General features: G+C 39.2%; 1 protein-coding gene and 1 pseudogene across 1 annotated transcript in view; one reads left to right on the top strand and one right to left on the bottom strand.

Moving 5' to 3' along the window:
• Positions 1 to 1,382: 1,382 nt before the first annotated feature.
• Positions 1,383 to 2,439, bottom strand: LOC120424729 (elongation factor 1-alpha-like; annotated as a pseudogene).
• A 3,141-nt stretch (positions 2,440 to 5,580) lies between these two features.
• Positions 5,581 to 6,179, top strand: part of LOC120415173 (protein phosphatase 1 regulatory subunit 12B-like) — a 215,318-nt gene continuing 214,719 nt past the window's right edge. The window contains exon 1 of the mRNA XM_052707108.1: positions 5,581 to 5,726. The gene's annotated coding sequence lies outside the window, so the exon portion shown is untranslated. The remainder of the gene's footprint in view (positions 5,727 to 6,179) is intronic.

Below are 6,179 nucleotides of genomic sequence, written 5' to 3'. Positions count from 1 at the left end.
TAGGACAGAGAGTAATATTGAGAAAGTTTGAATAATTTTGAGTAACATTGAGCCACTCAAAGTTTTTCAATCCTTCCAAACGACGTAACGAATTTTGACACTGACATTTGGCACCAGAGACGACTGATTTTGACAGACACAAAACGAAGTCCAAACAGAAAAAAACGTGGAGCGGAAAAAATAAACAAAAATCTGGTTTCGGTTTTATTTCTAGAAGCTATTTATGAAGTCTGCGGATTCGAGCAGGAAGGGCAAAACCCAGTACCAGAAAACCTTGAAGGACATGGAAAATAACTGGTCCGGTCAAGGGTCCGATTCTATGTGAAAAGGCATAATATGAGGCCCGCGGTCAGCCAAAATATGAAAATCCACGCGGCCAGTAAGGTTATCCAACTGAACGGTTCGTGGGCGATTCGGAACCTGGTTTCGCGTCCCGGAGAACGTGCTCAGCCAGCCTGACCGATCGTTCCTCGATCGCGCACGAAGTTAAGTCGACGTTGCGTGACATCAGCTGTAGGGTGCACATGGACAAGGAGTGTTAGGCCCACTCGGACATTCAGATCCAGAACCAGGAGGACTCAGAGGACATCGACTCCTTTCAAGACTGTTCGCCCAAGCCTTTTTCCTGCGCACAGAACAGACCAAAGGCAACGAAACCAACAGCATTAAAAAAACCACCCTTAGGTGGTTGGCGCCTTCCTCACATTTAAAGGGTGCTATCCAAAATCCAAAAAGTGCGTTAATAACACTTAAATGCTTACACCTTTTGATAGGGTTGTCAGATCTTCAATATTTTGGGAGCGTTGGAAAGGTCTTTTAAATACCTATTAAACAATAGGTCGCACGAGAGATCCGGACAACGTTTTCATCGACATATCTGAGATCCGGCCTCCAAAAAGCGTATAAATAACACTTATGTGCTTATAACTTTTGATAGAATTGTCAGATCTTCAATGTCTTGGACGCATTGGAAAGGTCTTTTTAATACCTTTCTGAAAATGTATAGCATGACGGGGTTTCTTACAAAAACCACCCTTTTTACAATCTTCCGGACTTTTGTTAAAATGTTTTTTTAGCATAACTTTTGAAGTACTTAACTAAACTGCATAATTTTTAATAGCGACTTATGGGACCCCAAGACGGATCGAATGACGCTAAAACGGACAAAATCGGTTCAGCCAATGTCGAGATAATCGAGTGACAATTTTTTGATCAACGTCCCACCACACACACAGACATTTGCTCAGAATTTGATTCTGAGTCGATAGGTATATATGAAGGTGGGTCTAGGAGGTCTAATTGAGAAGTTCATTTTTCGAGTGATTTTATAGCCTTGCCTCAGTGAGGTGAGGAAGGCAAAACCAAGCAAAAAGCAAAAATAACCACTTTTATTTATTAGTTTTGTGGGACTCCTTTGGCAATAGCTGAATTCTCGCGAGTACCCGTCGGACATAACCGGAAATCGACTTCTAGTTCACTAAAGGGAACTGTCCTCGCGTTCGCTAGTATCGAATGTTGTTTGGTGGCCTTCTCGGCTACCACGCACAGAGTCCTAAGTGGGACGCGGAAGACGATAGCGTCATCACCAGACTTGATGGACTTTGCAGAAACCTCGGAGGACTTGCCGGAAACGACGAAAGACCTTCTTCTTGATCTCGTTGAACTCGCAAGCAATGTGAGCGGTGTGGCAGTCCAGCACTGGGGTGTGTACGTTGGAGATCCGACCGGGGTGGTTCAGCACGATGACCTGGGCGGTGAGTTCTTTGAGCCATCGGCGACGTATCCACGACTTAACGGACAAGTTCTTGATGTAGTTTTCGAGCACGGCCTCCGGCAGGGCTTTTTGGTGAATTTCAACGGACTTGATATCAGTCAGGTTGACCGAAGACGATTGCGATACCGTGCTTGTTCACACCGGTTTCCGTTCCCGAACCACCGATTTTGTTGACGTACTTTAGGGGCCGATGCAGGGGCTTGTCGGTTGGACGGGACGGCGTCAGGATGCCATCCATAGTCTCAAACAGGAACTTGCCATCAGCCTTGCCCTCGATGTCCAATCCCAAGTCCCATCCCGTGAACTAGTACATCTTGGTGGACGATTCCAGCATGTTGTAGCGACGGCGGGCGGGTTTTAGTCGATCTTGGAAATTTTGGAGATAATACCAGTCTCGAATTCACCGGTACAGGTGGCGACGAACAGCACGGAACATTCCGTAGCGAAATCCTTAACTGGCGGAATAGTTTGTTCCGAGTTTCGTTAACTGATGGTTTTAAAAACTTAAGCAGTATCGTGGTGTGAAAATATTTCTAATTTATTTGTAAACACGCTCTTCTGTCAAAAGCTGGTTGTTTCACAAATTCCGCAACTCGGTGAAAAAAAAATCATGAGGAAGATTGAGTAACTTTGAGCCACATTGAGTAATTTTGTAAAATTGAGTCACTCAGTTACTCTGTGTCCTACCCCTTGTTTTAAAATGAAAACTTTTACTGCCACAGTTTTTGAAAATCTCATTGCTAACTGATTTAGAAGTTTGAACCTTGGTTTAAACTTTTAATTCGACTGTATAATTTCTTTCATTTTGTCGTTCACTGTAATTTTAAATGTTGTTTATTCTTGAGAGGGCCTCGTGGCGCGGTGGTTAGCGGCTTCGGCTGCCGATCCCTAAGATGCTATGGGGCGCGTAAAAGAGGTTTTGGGTGACTCACCACACATAACCTTCGGATGCCTAGAAATGAGCAGAAACTTGCAACAGAGGCTTGACAGAGCCCACAAAAGACCCGGGGGTCGTTAAAGTGGATAGCTTTGCTTTTTTTTAATTCTTTCCATTAAAAGTTTTTTCTTATATTAAAAATAAAAAAAATTTTACCGATACATCGATTTTGTTCCAGAAATGCATGGTATCAACAACTTTCCAACTTATAAATTAAAAAGTTTGAACTTTCTACGAATAATCACCAACGCGAACTTTTAATCCAACGAACGACCTTTTTTAAATTTACAGTATTTTTTCTTTGTGTGTACTTCTATGTGACTAAAAGTTGCACACTCCTGGTCTAAAATATCCAAAAATATGTATTTTGGAAATTATTTTTGTAATAAAAAAATTATTTAAAAAAATGGTATTTTTTAAGATTAAACTTTTTTAAAAAAAATATTCCCTCCCGAAATATACTCTACGAATATTTGCGAAATGAGCCTAAGCTTTTATTAAACATGTCCCAAATTTTTGTAACTTAATCTCATCCTTGTGGCCCTGGTGGTTATCAAATCAAATCAAATCTTTTTTTGTGACTGAAACTTTTTGGGTGCCTTCAGAACGTTTGAAGAAAGCATTTTGCGACATTATTTTGTTCTTATGATTTTCCATAAAAGAAATGGCAGCTGCCCATCCAAAAAATGGTATGTAAAAATTTAAACATCTCTGGAGTTTTTTTTTTGAAAAGGTCCTAAAACAAATTTTCATTTTTTGCTTTTTGGGTGTTTTTAGAACCGCCTTGAGTCAGGGGTGTTCAAAAACACCCAAAAGCAAAAAATGAAAATTTGGTCTATAGGACCATTAAAAAAACTCTGGATCTGTATCCTTTCAAGGAATGTTTTGATCGATTTGGTGTTTTCGGCAAAGGTGAAGGTATGAATGAGGACTATATATTATTGTTATAACCAAAAAAGAATTTATACAAGAAAAATTGCTATTTGTAGATTTTTAAAATAACTTTGTGTCACTTAAAATGAAACAAAAAACTTTCTTTATTTTTTTATTATCCGGGGCCAAATATTTAATACTACGCCATTTAAATTGTTAGTCTTGATTCTAAAATTTTCAAAATATTTTTTTTCGAAGGGATCAGAACATTTTCAAATGTTTCATTATTTAAAGTTGAAAATCGGACCATTAGTTCCAGAGATATTACCTAAAAATGGCCTTAACATGAAAACGGTGCACTTTATCAAGGGTGACAATGGGTCTAGGGGGTGAGATTAGGTCATATAAATTTCTGCATTTTTGTATAACCCAATCTCACCCCCCAGACCCAATGATACCCCAGATGACGCGGTTCTACATAAAAAATGAAATCAAATTGTTTTTTAACCCTATTTAGATTTTTTTAAACACTAGTTTCCAAAAAGATATTACCTGCTTATAGATTTTGTTAGCTTTTCTGGAATTTCCTGAAAAGATGGTATTTTATTTTTCATATATTGCTTATTGCGAGAAAAAAATCACGATTCTCCTTCGCTTCGACTGACAGGAGGTTGAAACCGCTGAACCACCGACACCGACGTAACACTCAAGTAAAAAAGATGACCCTTCTTTGCATCACCCCTCCGGTAAGTCCGGTGAGCTGTCAAACGGTTTTTCGAAAAATGTATTAGCAAGGCAACACTGATTCTATTTTGTTTGTAAACACAAATCAGCTGATTCATTCATAAACTACGTTTTGTTTGCAAACAATGGGTTGAGCAGTGTTGCGAAATATATTTTTATCGGCAAGGGGTGATTCAAAGGAAGTAATTGGGGTGAGTCGTGCTGGGACACATTTCAGCAGATTTTTTACATGGAGTGTTACGTCGGTGTCGGTGGCTGAACTACCGCAGTGTAAATAATAATCTGCAAGTTGAACTGAAATTCCGTGTTGATTTGGCTGTCAGCTTGGCTTGTTTTCAATATTTGACAACAACCGAAAATTTGTTTTGCGGCTGTCATGCGGCCATTCTTCTGCGGTCATATCAGCGCGCGTGAACTCTAATTGGGTACTAAAGCCCTATGTCAATTCTTATGTACAACGGTAAAAAACACGATTAAAAACCATTTCTGATCACTTTTTTTCATTTTAATGCAATTTTTTTTTGACAAGACAACATTTTTCCGATGGATTAACTATGGTCCCCTTGGAATGAGCTGTCAAGTAGGAGCTTTTCTGTCAAGAAGGACCGCGTGGTTAATTTTTCAAAATTGATTGAAAAATCCTTTTTAAACTATTTGTGGTCGTACAAAGGGTCATTGTACTCAGAAAAATAAGCTTTATCGCTGTAAACAATAATATCAGCAATCTAAGCTTCATTTTAGGACCCAATTATTGACGCCCGAAACAGTAAAAAAAATATAAAAATATTAAAAAATTGTGTTTTCGATAGAAACCAATTTTTAGTGATAAAAAGTAATTTTGAAAATCAGAAAAAAAACATTCGTGTTTAATTCTTTTTTTAGGAGTTCACAAATTTGTCGAAGACACCAAATCGATCAACAAATTTCAATAAGTTTCAATAGGGTTCTAAACGAGCTCGCCCTTTACGCTGATTTTTTTTTTATGTAAAACACTACTACATACATATGAAAACATTTCACACCTACTTAAGTCACTTCTGCTACCACCTTGCGCAAAACTTACCAACACATGCAAGTACAAGTTCCGTCACTTTTTGCCTTTCTCTTTCGCCCCCCGATGTAGTTGTTGACATTTTAACCTGCTTGACTGTGTGGGTTACAATCAGGTAAAAATTCTCTTCTTTTGTGCTGGTCGTCTGCGACCAACTCTCCTGACTGCATTAGCCGCGAGCCAGTCTGCGTTAGGTTCAACTCGGTTTCGGTCGCGATTCGATGGTTTCTTTTTTGTTTGACTTTTTTTTGACGTTTATTGTGTTGAATTTGGACGTTGAATTGCTTAAAAGTGATTTTGAGTGTAGATTTTGATTCAATTGTTCAAAAACGGAAATTTATATCGAGGTAATGATCTCGTAAGTGTCACTTAAGGTGCACCTCAAGTGTCTCTTTGCCTTTCTCCATTAGTCAAAAGGTACCACGCAGGCGTAAAACGTTAATCGCGGCGGCCCTCTCACCTTTAAAAGTAGAATGACGTTGAGTTGAGAGTGTATTTCGCACACCTCTCTATTGCTTTACGCTGGTGGTGTGCGATGTAAACAGTGCTGCGCGCACACACCGGCTTGCTGGGATGTCCATTTTCACCTTTAGGAAGAAATAAATCATTTTTTGACTACTTTTTTTTTCTGTTAAGGGGACACCATCCGGGAGAGGGAGATATATCTCAATAAATAGAGTTATCTACGTGCGCATGTATTGCGTGTACGTACATGAAGGATTTTTAGGTTAAAATTTGTACCCGCCAGCAAAAACAAATGGTAAGCTAGTGTGCGTGAGATCGGGCTTAGATAGCTCTAT

Source organism: Culex pipiens, chromosome 2 (assembly GCF_016801865.2).
Source record: "Culex pipiens pallens isolate TS chromosome 2, TS_CPP_V2, whole genome shotgun sequence".
Classification (NCBI taxonomy): domain Eukaryota; kingdom Metazoa; phylum Arthropoda; class Insecta; order Diptera; family Culicidae; genus Culex; species Culex pipiens.
This window is presented reverse-complemented; position numbering and strand designations above follow the sequence as displayed.